Raw genomic sequence first — 13,001 nt, 5'->3', positions numbered from 1 at the left:
ACCAATCTTAAAAAACCTTGAGACTTCCTTAGGTGCTCCGTCTATTTCAGTCTCGAAAACTGGTGGCTTGTTGGTTGGATCAGAAATCCACGGGACTGTCAATCCGACACAAGCTCTCGTGTAACTTTTTCTGCTGCTGAAACAGATTGGCGGAAAGAAATCGTTTTTCTGCTTTGCGTCAATTCCTTGTGTTTGCTTCTTCCTTCTTCAACATAAATATAAAATGATTAAATAGAGGAAGTTATTAAGAAAGTTTATAGAAATGTAATTTGACATTCACCGTTTATTTCTCAATAAATATGGTACAAAATGAGACCGCATCTTTCTTTACGTCCGTTCAACTTTATAGCTACTGGCAGAAAATGAATTATATGTCTCTCATTTATTTTGAGACAAGTCACATTGAGACGGCAGTAGAGTTAAAAATGGCCAAGCGAGCGCCTATGGTAAGGAATACTCGACAGAAAAATACGACGAAAACGACACACAAAACTACACGGAAAGAGTTTCGTCGCAATCTGGGGGAGGTGTGATGTATTACAAAGCTCCACCAAAAGAGAATATATATACAAATTTAAGGCCATCAAAACGATAGCCTAACTACATCAGAGAAAAAAGCATAAGAACAGAAATAGACGTACTACAAACACCTCCATTTACTATGCCTCGACAGGACTCCATGCTCGCTTTGCAAAATCAAGTTTTGTCCGCACTTACGAAATCCACCCCACCAATGGAAACATACTTATACTGCATTCTTCCCCACTGTGCCATCGAAAACTCTGTTAATCTCTACTACTACTAGGCGCGCTCAATAACTAATGCAAGAAATTCTCTTCCTCGGCCGATTGCGGTTTAAAAATGCGGAATTTGTTGTGGGACGTCGTGAAATATTCCCACTTCAGCCCACACAGTTTCATGAAGTTGCAGTACGCGGCGGCGCAAAACGTAGCCCTCAAAATGGCGTCTCTAACGGAGGAGAGCTGCTATTTAGTCTTTTTTTGTGGCAGACCAGAGCATCGCAGATACTCATAGGCGCTTTCAGAATGTCTACGGAGACCTGGCAGTGAATAAAAACTCGGCGAAACGTTAAAGATAAATGGCTCTGAGCACTATGCGACTTAACTTCTGAGGTCATCAGTCGCCTAGAACTTAGAACTAATTAAACCTAACTAACCTAAGGACAACACACACATCCATGCCCGAGGCAGGATTCGAACTTGCGACCGTAGCGGTCACTCGGCTCCAGACTGTAGCGCCTAGAACCGCACGGCCACTCCGGCCGGCAAACGTTAAAGATAGGCGTCTATCAATATCGCAACAAGATCGCGCAAACCTGTCCAACCACTCACATGCCGGCTGGCGGCACACAGTTGTGACTCCTGCAATGTTGGAATGTACAGACACTCTCATTCGATATGACAGACAGATTACAATAACGCACCTCGCTGCACAACTGGAGGTCTCTGTTGGTAGTGTTCACAAAAGTTCACTGGTATGTCCTTCGTCAACCATCCTACACCCCGGATCTCCCACCTTCCGACTTACATCTATTTCACCCAGTGAAGGATGCATTGCGTAGGAAGCAGTACGTAGATGATTTGGACGTTACTGGTGCAGAAAGACATTGGCTCCGGTGTCGACCGGTACAGTGGTACGTTGCGGTATACGGACCCTCCCAGTAAGGTGGCGTAAGGCCGTCGCATTGAATGGAGATAACGTTGAAAAATAATTTTTTAGCCAAAAGAGTGGAGAATTATACGGTGTACTGGAACATTGCATAAAACCAACTAACTTTCAGAACAAAAAGTTTTGCGTAACTTACTGAACGCCCCTCGTACATTCGACAGTATTACATGTAGATTTCGCTGGCGTGTACTTCTGTCGCAATCCTCATGCGCTTCCGTCTGGGTGGCTGCGTTCAAATTCCTCGACATTCCATCGAGTGTCATTCTCATCATCTTCGAGCAAAGTGTCGGGACAACGCCGGCGTTCTTATATATAGGGTGATGAGAAACTCTGATAAGCTTGTAAGGAGGGTTGCAGGGTATACTATGCTGAGAAATAATTAACAAATAAATCCATACATCGCACCGTTTCAGAGTTAATTAGTATTGAAGTTTGTGAATGAGGCCGTCGCGCGTGCAAATTCAAGCGGCCCACCACAGGCGGTGTCGCCAAACATGTTCTTCGATTGGTTTCCTATAACCGCAGAAGAGACCTATAAAGAATTGGATGTGGGGCGGTAGTAAAGATCGGACCCCAACCAAAGGCTGAGCAGTCTTATGCGCTGTCATCTACGCTATGAGAACAACTGACATTAATTGTAATGTGTCGGGGGGGTGGGGACTGACTCTGCGAGCGCCCAACAGTCTGATTGCCTAACTTCAGTGTCAATTAACTCGGAAATGACGCAATATATCGAATTTTTTTTCTTAACATTTACTTCTTAGAACAACCTCCCTGCAACGTCCTTACAAGCTTTCCATATTGTTTGACCACCCTGTATATATACACCTAAGCGGCGGCCAGTCCTCCCCAGCCCTTTCCCCTGGCGCGGCAGTCGGCGACCCGTAGTGGTTTTGGTTTTTCGGACGATTCTCGCAATTTTGGCTAAAAGAGGTCCAGTTTAGGTGTAAAGGCTAGTTTCTCTTTCTGTATTTCTTTGAATATGGCTGTATCACTCGTTTTTATAATGTACGCCTAATCTACCCTTCGCTGTACAGTCATCGGCGAAAGTCTACTTTAAGGTATTTCAGCTCAGCTGGGAGGCTGTCTTTGCCACAAATGGGCCTTCCCTGTGATCTAGGGGTATTAGAACAGTGTTCCGATGGTGCGGATGATGACCGTCGTTGGGCCTTCTTTCTATACACTGCACATCTGCTTTTCTTTCTGTTAGCATGTATGAAAGTGGAAGACATCCACTCTGTGCTAGCTCTATTGAGATGTATGTTTTGATCAATATCGTTCAGGTGGTCCGGGAACTCATTAATGGTCTCTGCGCCATGTGCTCATAAAATGAAAGCGTCATTCACGTAACGGAAGAAGTGTTCAGGTTTGAACTGTACAGCGCAAGCCTATACTCGCTATCCGCAGCTCCAGCGTCTTTTCTAGCCCGCCGTATTGCCCTCCATCCCTCGAGCCCCCACGCAACAGCCCCCACCCCCCTGCCCCCTTCCCACCCCAAACGCACTAAAACTCAGTAGTTGCGCCTTTCCACCTGTGTTCTAAATGCGTCATCCCCTCTCCATTAATTCTGCCTGCACGCTTCCCCTTTCTTGCCGTAAAGAGGGACTACACACCTTCAGTTTAACGACACAGTTTATCACGTATGACGTCATGGCTGAATGATAAACTGTATGCACACCGGAAAGAACTGCGCACTTCAAGCAGGCCTGCGCAAGCCGCTCGTCTTTTTTCGACGATAACTTGGCGAAGATCCCTCCAGCAATCGTACTAACGTACAGTCTTGCCGCTGCCAGTCACCTGAACCTCAACCTGTTGCTGTACTGACATGCATGAAAAGAAAGAAGCACTATTGCTTTTATTGAATGCTGTTGGGAATCTTCCTATACTTTGGCGTATACAATGCGCTTCATTCGCGTAAAAGCAAAGCTATGGAGTAGATGATTTTTAACGGAAAAAGGACATTTCTAGATCCTGACACGGTCCCTGATAGTTTAATGAAGTAAATTAATCCGCATTTGAAAAGATTATAGACGGAACAAAGCTGCAACCACACAAAAAACTGTGTCTCTTGTTTTACTGGCAATCACTGTCACATCGTCAGCAACAGTACACTAAATGGAAGCACTGAGGACGGAACAGCGGAGAAAACTGTAAAATCATGCATGTGATTACTAAATGTAAACTGCTAAATTTCGGTTCCACGATAAATCACAGAAATGTAAAGGCTGTAAGTTCAACTAACTAGTTGGGGATTTCAGTTACGAATAACTTAAATTGGAACGATTACATAGATAATGTTGTGGGGAAAGCAAACAAAAGACTGCAGTTTATTGACATAAAGCTTGGAAAAAGCAACAGATCTCCTGAAGAGATTGCTTACACTACGTTTTCCAGCCCTCTTCTGGAGTATTACTGTGCGGTGTGCGATCAGCATCAGATAGGACTGACATATGACGTCGAAAAGTTCAGAAGTCAGTTCATTTTGTATTAACGCGAAACAGGGTAGAGTGTACCACGCGAATTGGAGTGCCAATCATTAAAACAAAGGTATATTTCCTTATGGCACGATCTTCTCATGACATTTCTATCACCAACTTTTTCCTAAGTGTGAAAATAATTTTGTTGGCGGCCAATTAAACAGAAAAGAATGATCATCATGAAAAATTAAGATAAATCAAAGCTCGCATGGAAAGATGTAAATCGTTTTTCTGTCGCGCTGTTCGATAATGGAACGATAGAGAAATAACTTGAAGGTGGTGTGATGAACCCTTTGTCAGGGATTTAACTGTAAACTGCTGAATAATCATGTGGATGTAGATGCAGATGAATATAGTCTGGTCACCTTCAGTTCCGGAATCTATGAGTTTTCAGTTGAACGGATAAATGTGCAGAGGCTGCAGGCATTTGAGCTCATGAAAACCATAACCCCACAGTTATATTATCACACCTTCCCGATCTCAGAGATATGTTCTAGAACTTATTTTCGATACGAACTTGTTTCTGTAACAAATGGTAGTGTCTCATTACTGTCTTGTACTCGTTTTCTTCTGTTGTAATCATCTTGAATGGATGGCTGGTTAAGGAACTTTGATTACATAAATCTGAAGATTTACTTTATTCAGTTGTATTATGTAATTTATTCTTTGTCCTCGTCTAATAGTTTTTTCACGTTCTTCAGCAAATACTCGTTGTTGGTCGTCTTAATACGATGACGCAATGGTTCGCCCGCCATTGTCGGAATCTAAAGTACTCACAGCACGTTCCAGAAAACGAATCTATCTTCATTTAATTACATGAGAACGAAGTCCGATGGCAATTTATGAGCATCATTTCCTTTGCCTAGTGAAATCTGGCACAAATAACTAATTAATCATCTTTCCACGGTCACGCATCATCGTGTTACAGATAGGCCTACAACAAAGGCTGCGTCGATTTTCGTCGTTCATTTCATCATTATAATAGTCCTTTCTCTTTATTTTTATATTCTCTGCAACAAATATTAACAGCTTACTAAACGGGAAGAGCAACTATAAATGACGTGACCGCGAAAAGAGTAATAACCATCTAACGATGTTTGCTTTTCTGTTGTGCTTGTACCATGTCTCAATTAAAAGAAGTAAACAGCAAAAAGGAAAAATAATTACATTGGTTAAACCTAGATAATTCCAGTCATCAAATCAAGGAAACATTTTGAGCATGTCAACGCATATCTGAGGTAAGGGCAATCTGCAATGCGTAATTGTAGCTTTCCTGCTGCATACAACGTGTAATACTGAAATTTTCGTCCAACTCATTCAATAACCATATTTTCATTGTTAAATTTTTGCTTTGTGAATGTCAGTCACTAAATGGCTAATACCAAATTCCATAGTGTTTTATACGTAATGCTTTCTCTTTCTCTTTCTCTGTCTGCCTATGTCTGTCTGTGTGTGTGTGTGTGTGTGTGTGTGTGTGTGTGTGTGTGTATATGTGTCTTTACACTGTTGTACCGTTGTACTAGCATTCCTCAATTCCTCAGTTGCATTTGTTACCTTGTAGATGGTTTTCCAGATCGTATTTATTCAAAATGTTTGCAAAAATAATTTTTAATTTTACACTAATGTCATGGAGTAAACAAGCAAGATAGCAAGATTTCCAAATCACTACACAGGAACACTGAACAGAAAGAGTTTGCTAACGTGGAGGTTGAAAATGTACGAGTTTCAGAACCCGATCTGGAATAGTGCTCTTACGCAGATATTATGGTAGATCATTTGCTGTCTGAATATGATGTTCAATTAGGTGATCTTCCGCGTAGTGGTGTTTATCAATCTGACCACAATGCTTCACGTGAAGTAAATGGTCCGATGGGCGATATTTCACGTGAAATGAACATACAAGTGGGCAGTCAACCAACTGATCTCATTGCTCCACTGTTGCAAAATTTTAAGACAACAGTCTAAGGACTTAAAACAATCTAGTAACATAGAAAAATTGATTGTTAATGTGTTGCAGTGGTTTCAGCGCAAAGATGTAGAAGTAAATGACAAACTAAATTCAGATCCAGAGCGCGTCATGGATGAAACTGTCACTTTCTCTATGTCTGAATGGGACGATTCCGGCGAATTGTTGAATTCCGAACTAGCTCGAATAAGAGTCACTGTGAGCAAATATTTGTCAGTCTGGCGTGACCAAATAAAAGCACAAGTTGCATATCATAAAACATACGGTAACGACACAAATTGTACACTACTGGCCTTTAAAATTGTTACACCACGAAGATGACGTGCTACAGACGCGAAATTTAACCGACAGGAAGAAGATGCTGTGATATGCAAATGATTAGCTTTTCAGAGCATTTACACAAGGTTGGCGCCGGTGGCGATACCTACAACGTGCTGACATGAGGAAATTTCCAACCGATTTCTCATACACAAACAGCAGTTGACCGGCTTTGCCTGGTGAAACGTTGTTGTGATACCTCGTGTAAGGAGGAGAAATGCGTACCATAAAGTTTCCGACTTTGATAAAGGTCGGATTGCAGCCTATCGCGATTGTGGTTTATCGTATCGCAACATTGCTGCTCGCGTTGGTCGAGATCCAATGACTGTTAGCAGAATATGGTATCGGTGGGTTCAGGAGGGTAATACGGAACGCCGTGCTGGATCCCAACGGCCTCGGATCGTGCAGCCACGTCTCGATCCCTGAGTCAACAGATGAGGATGTTTGCAAGAAAACAACCATCTGCACGTACAGTTCGACGACGTTTGCAGCAGCATGGACTATCAGCTCGGAGACCATGGCTGCGGTTACCCTTGACGCTGCGTCACAGACAGGAACGCTTGCGATAGTGTACTCAACGACGAACCTGGGTGCACGAATGACACAACGTCATTTTTTCCGATGAATCCAGGTTCTGTTTACAGCATCACGATGGTTGCATCCGTGTTTGGCGACATCGCGGTGAACGCGCATTGGAAGCGTGTATTCGTCATCGCCATACTGGCGTATCAGCCGGCGTGATGGTATGGGGTGCCATTGGTTACACGTCTCGGTCACCTCTTGTTCGCATTGACGGCACTCTGAACAGTGGACGTTATATTTCAGATGTGTTACGACCCATCGCTCTACCCTTCATTCGATCCCTGCGAAACCCTACATTTCAGCAGGATAATGCACGACGGCATGTTGCAGGTCCTGTACGGGCCTTTCTGGATATAGAAAATGTTCGACTGCTGCCCTGGCCAGCACATTCTCCAGATCTCTCACCAATTGAAAACGTCTGGCCAATGGTGGCTCGTCACAATACGCCAGTCACTACTCTTGATGAACTATGGTATCGTGTTGAAGCTGCATGGGCAGCTGTACCTGTACACGCCATCCAAGCTCTATTTGACTCAATGCCCAGGCGTATCAAGGCCCTTATAGCGGCCAGAGGTGGTTGTTCTGGGTACTGATTTCTCAGGATCTATGCACCCAAATTGCGTGAAAATGTAATCACATGTCAGTTCTAGTATAATATATTTGTCCAATGAATACCCGTTTATCACCTGCGTTTCTTCTTGGTATAGCAATTTTAATGGCCAGTAGTGTAATAACCTATCGCTAGGTCGTGATTATATGAAGTAACCATTGCACAATCGCTTTCTCCAGTTTTACATGAAGAAAGTTTAATTCAGTACAAGCAATCCCAGGTCTCTATGCTGCAATGTCGCTGCCAAGTTAGAGCCCCGAATTACCATTCTAGCCAGCCTCATAGCTGTCGCGCTTCTCGTGCGACGTCACGTCGCAAGTGATCCGAGTGTAATGCTGACTAGTACACCTAGGAAACAGAAAGTATACTAACCGGTACCACCCTGGCTACCAGGGATGGGGTGTTCCATAGAAATAAACACAATGGACGCTGGGAATCGCGTAATTCCGGTCAGAATGACAATAAAGATTACTCACATAAAGCAGATGCCCCTCGGTCCGCTTGACACTAGCTGGCAGAATTGTGCCTTTTTCATAAATATCCGCATTGTGCCATGTAAACCACAGTCAGACACCCAAACGTAAGTTGTGGCAGATTACTGTAAACCTTATTAAGCCCTCCAATGACGGTCCTATCGAGGACTGGGCAATCAAAGGAATCACGTCACTATCTTAAGGTATAACGACGGTTCTTATCAGAGTTGATCTGACTATGGACCAGCCTCTGCACACTAAACGTACACAGGTTTCACTGAAAGCCTCAATACATGTCATAGTAGGAAAAATTCCTACGAAAATAGTTTTAGTCACAAATGCCACTATCAATGTTCTAAAGATTAAACAAGTAGACGAATTGCTGATCTCCTCGGTGCAAAACTGTCATATCGTTGGAGTCCTACGTGGTAAGACTCAACCTTTCAAGTAGCAGATACAAGTAAATATTGTCATTGGAAATGGAGTGACCTTATGCCCGTTCCTGATTCTAAAAAATTCTATCGTCTACTGCTTGCTGTGTATGGAGTTTTTCTAAGAAACGGACTTTTCTTTGGGCAAGTGATACATACACGTCGAGGGCGAAGGTATTGAAGTAGATTTAATACAAACCACCAGTGGAAATACTGTTAGTATAACCAGGAAATTAATGTAAAATTATTAAAGGCAAAGAGAACATCTTCAGATTTCTTCTCAACCCACTACGATGAAAATGATAATAACAAAGCAGATACAAAAGATAGCGTAATGCAATCTTCTTATTTGTATACACAATAGGAATGGTATTTTAGAAACACTCTTTTCAAGTTTTATGTGGTTTTGAGGAGAAACCTGGTGCTAATAAATTCCTTTGTGTACCACATGGACGCGATGCCACACGACCCAATCTGTTGTAAATCTTACTCCATTCAGCGGACGAAACGAGACTGTTGATCGAGACACAAGACGGGTGCTTCGGTGGAAAGTACGTAATGGCCAAATACGCCTTTTTTCCGAATGCGTGTGCTATTAATAAAATAATGCCAATCCGTATGCAAACAGAAAATCTAGAAGAGCAATCAAAAAAGTTCCATGCAGTACGCTATTTGACTATCCAAGATCCCCGCTGTTCCTATTGGCAGGTCTTTTCGTAAAATGACTCTAGGAAATATATAGTTTTTGTCCACACTGGCAGAAGTTATTAATTTCATGTTCTACCATTTTAACTTAACGTAAGTTCTGGTGTATTTATTTTGCTACTGCATACAGTTCTCGGACCAGATCTCCTAGACAAAGTAACCCTGTGTTGATAAGCTGTTGTGGCTGACGTTTTGAGGCGTCTACCGATATTTCGAATTGGACAGAGCAAATAACTGATTACAGAATTTAGTTGATGAAAGAGACATTATAGACAATACCACGTAGATGTAACAACGTGGCTACATTGCAAGATGCAGATCCGAGATGGAATAAAATAAAAATTCTTACTCAAAAGCCGCCTGCGAAAATTTTACAGCATTACAGAACTCAAAACAACGTTTTATTCTACAGACGTAATGTTACAGATGACAACTGATATATATGTGTGTGTGTGTGTGTGTGTGTGTGTGTGTGTGTGTGTGTGTGTGCGTTCCAAATACTTACAGAGAAACTTTAGTCTGGCGTAAGCTTCATGTTTAGGGTCATTATGCTGCCACAAAATGTTTAAGGAAAGTGAATTTATTTGCTACTTTCAAAATATGTTAAGAAATGTTGGACAGCTGTTACAAAATTGCTTACTGTGTCAAAAAGCAAAGACTTTAAATGACGCTACATGGAATTACATTTTCTTATCTACACGGCCACAAGAAATTGTCTCTCTTGCTGTCAGTGGGCCAGCGCTGGACGAGGTGGTTTTCAGTATTTAGGAGACCTGTATGACCTTTTTTCAAGATATGGCAAGCTGTATGCTACAAAATCGACGGCTTCGTATACTGTTATTAGTAGGATCCTCAAACAATACATAATGTGTCGAGTTTTACTTGCAAGAGACGGAAAGACTTTTAAAAGGACAAAGTATTAAGCAGATTCTTTTATCGCTATACCACCCTCAATGTCCCGGCTGAAGGCATTATCAGGGAATTTAATCTATATATAAGAACTTATGCTAGTACAAAACACACAATGGGTGGAATTTATTGACCCACCAGGAAATAGTGTAAATAATGTACCTATTTACACAACACCGTACACACATGCGGAATTGCATAATAGCCATAAGGAGACCAACAAAAGGATAAACCCATTACCACGTTTGCCTAAAAAAGAACCCGCTCTGAAAGAAGAGTGTAGGGAACACACTTGTTGCACTCACTGATGATTCCAGAATTAGGAAAAAGAACCAAACGAAAAAGGGTTAGGTCATGTTCATAAATATTTAGTTGGAGAAACACTAAATCTCGTCATAAATCTTCTGCTTTACATAAAAGAAACAGAAAATTTTAATTATTCTATACAGAATGCTATCGATACGACAACATACCACACTTAGGCAGTTATCTTTTGGCCTTCCCTAGAGCTGGTAAGATTAAATGGCTTTACTGCCCTCAGTATCTGAAAAGATATGTAGATGTGTAACGGTAATGATCATGTTCCCTGGTCTGAGAAGGCGTTGGATGTATTAACGTTTTTTATAAATGACATTTGTGAAACTTGAAGTAGGCAAAGAACGAAGCCTACCCTTTTACACTGTGAATCTTAAATTAATAAAATGTGTGTATGAAAAGTAAAAAGGAACAGCTCACTACTTAAAGTAATTCTGCTGTAAAATGTACAGATTTTGTTGACTGTAGCGAATACTGCTTTTATTTACTGTCTAAATTACTGTGGCACAAAAGGTCTTGTGAAGCATTACATAAAACACTGCGTATGTAAAGAAATTACTTCGTGATTTGTCTTACTGTAGGTACAACGTGCTTAAATGTGAAATTAACGGAAACTGAGATGGAAAGTACTGAGGTGTCAAAGTGGAAAGTTTGTTTGAGAAAGGAGTCATGTTTTCTTCAGACAAAGTCTAATAAGTAATCTTCACTTTTCCCTCAATTGCTATTTATTCTGTAGTGGGCAGTTAAATATTTTTAACGTTCTATTACGCAAAGAAATTGTCACTTAACGAAGACCTTGAAGTAGTTGAAACTAGTATGAACTCAAGAAGGACACTCACCATGAAATATAAATATTTTCAATGGGTTCAGTATCTTAAGGTGTAGATGCAGCATGTTCCGCCAATCCATATTTGAAAAATGAGATCCTTGAGCCTAGATTACGCACTGATTCATTAACTTTAAGTAGATAGATACTCTTAAATAATGAGGAATGGACGATTATTTTACTATGAAGTTGTCTCTTTGCTAAGATGTAATGCTCCTTAGTTTGAGCTATTTTCGGATTGCTTTACATGTATTTTCGCACATACGCATGTCTTTTCACTGCTATGTGCAAATGTTTCCTACTTCGTGGTACAGGGAATGCCTATTTCCCAAATCAGAAATAGTGATGAACGCGCTAGTAGAAAATTTTAAAGCAAAATCGGCATAATCTAAGCTGAACGTTTGCTCATCATTTTGAAAGCCCAATGTAAATATGCTTGTACAGGACAAGAATATTGAGAAATAAATGTGAAATACTCAGTTCTTTATGTAAATGCGGTAAAATTCTGTCGGGTAGAATATCCACAAGCCCTCTTGCCCAACTTTCCTGCGAGTTTCTATGGACACTCTCACAACAGGATCTACTAACTTCAGTTCCACATCCTCCCAATTGTTTGATTCGGAATTCACTTGGTACCAATCGCTTCGTCTTCCATATACAGTAGTATAACTGACATCTCAAAAAGACGAGGGCTAGTAGAAATCCTTACGTAACACAAGAGATACTGAACTTAATTGAAGAAAGGCGAAAGTATAAAAATCAGTAAACGAAGCAAGCGAAAGGGAATACAAACTCTGAAAAATGAGATCGACAGGGAGTGCAAAATGTCTGAGCAGGAATGGCTAGACGAAAAATGTAACGGTTTAGAAGCATATATCATTAGGGGAAAGATAGATATCACCTACAGGAAAGTTAAAGAGACGTTTGGAGAAAAGAAAACCACCTGTATGAATATCAGGAGCGGAGCTGGAAAACCAGTCCTAAGCAAAGAAGGGAAGGCAGAAAGGTGAAAGGATGTGGGGCTATACAAGGCAGTTGTACTTTAGAACAATATTATAGAAATGGAAGAAGACGTAGACGATCGGATGGGAGATATGATGATGTGTGAAAAATTTGACAGAACATTGAAAGATCTAAGTCGACATAAGGCCCTGGGAGTACACAACGCTCCGTTGTAACTACCGCTAGCCTTCGGAGAGCCAGCCATGACAAAACTCTTCCATCTGGCGAGAAAGATGTATGACACAGGAGAAATACCCTCAGATTTCAAGAAGAATATAATAATTCAAATCCCAAAGAAAGCAGGTGTTGACAGGTGTGAAAATTTCTGAACTATCAGATTAATAAGTCACGGCAGCAAAATACTGACACGAATTCTTTACAGGCGAATGGAAAAACTGCTAGAAGCCGACCTCGGAGAAGATTCCATAGAAATGGTGGAAAACGCGAGGCAATACTGGCCCTACGACTTACCTTAGATAGTTTAAGGAAAGGCAAACCTACGTTTCTAGCATTTGTAGTCTTAGAAAAAGCTTTTGATAATGTTGATTGGAATACTCTCTTTGAAATTCTGAAGGTGGCAGGGTTAAAATACAGAGAAGGAAAGGCTAGTTACAATTTGTACAGAAATCAGATGGCAGTTATAAGAGTCGAAAGGGAACCAAAGGGAAGCGGTGGTTGAGAAGGAAGTGAGACAGGGT

Source organism: Schistocerca piceifrons, chromosome 4 (assembly GCF_021461385.2).
Source record: "Schistocerca piceifrons isolate TAMUIC-IGC-003096 chromosome 4, iqSchPice1.1, whole genome shotgun sequence".
Taxonomy (NCBI): Eukaryota; Metazoa; Arthropoda; class Insecta; order Orthoptera; family Acrididae; genus Schistocerca; species Schistocerca piceifrons.
The sequence above is the reverse complement of the archived record's forward strand: the minus strand, read 5'-3'. Positions refer to the sequence as shown.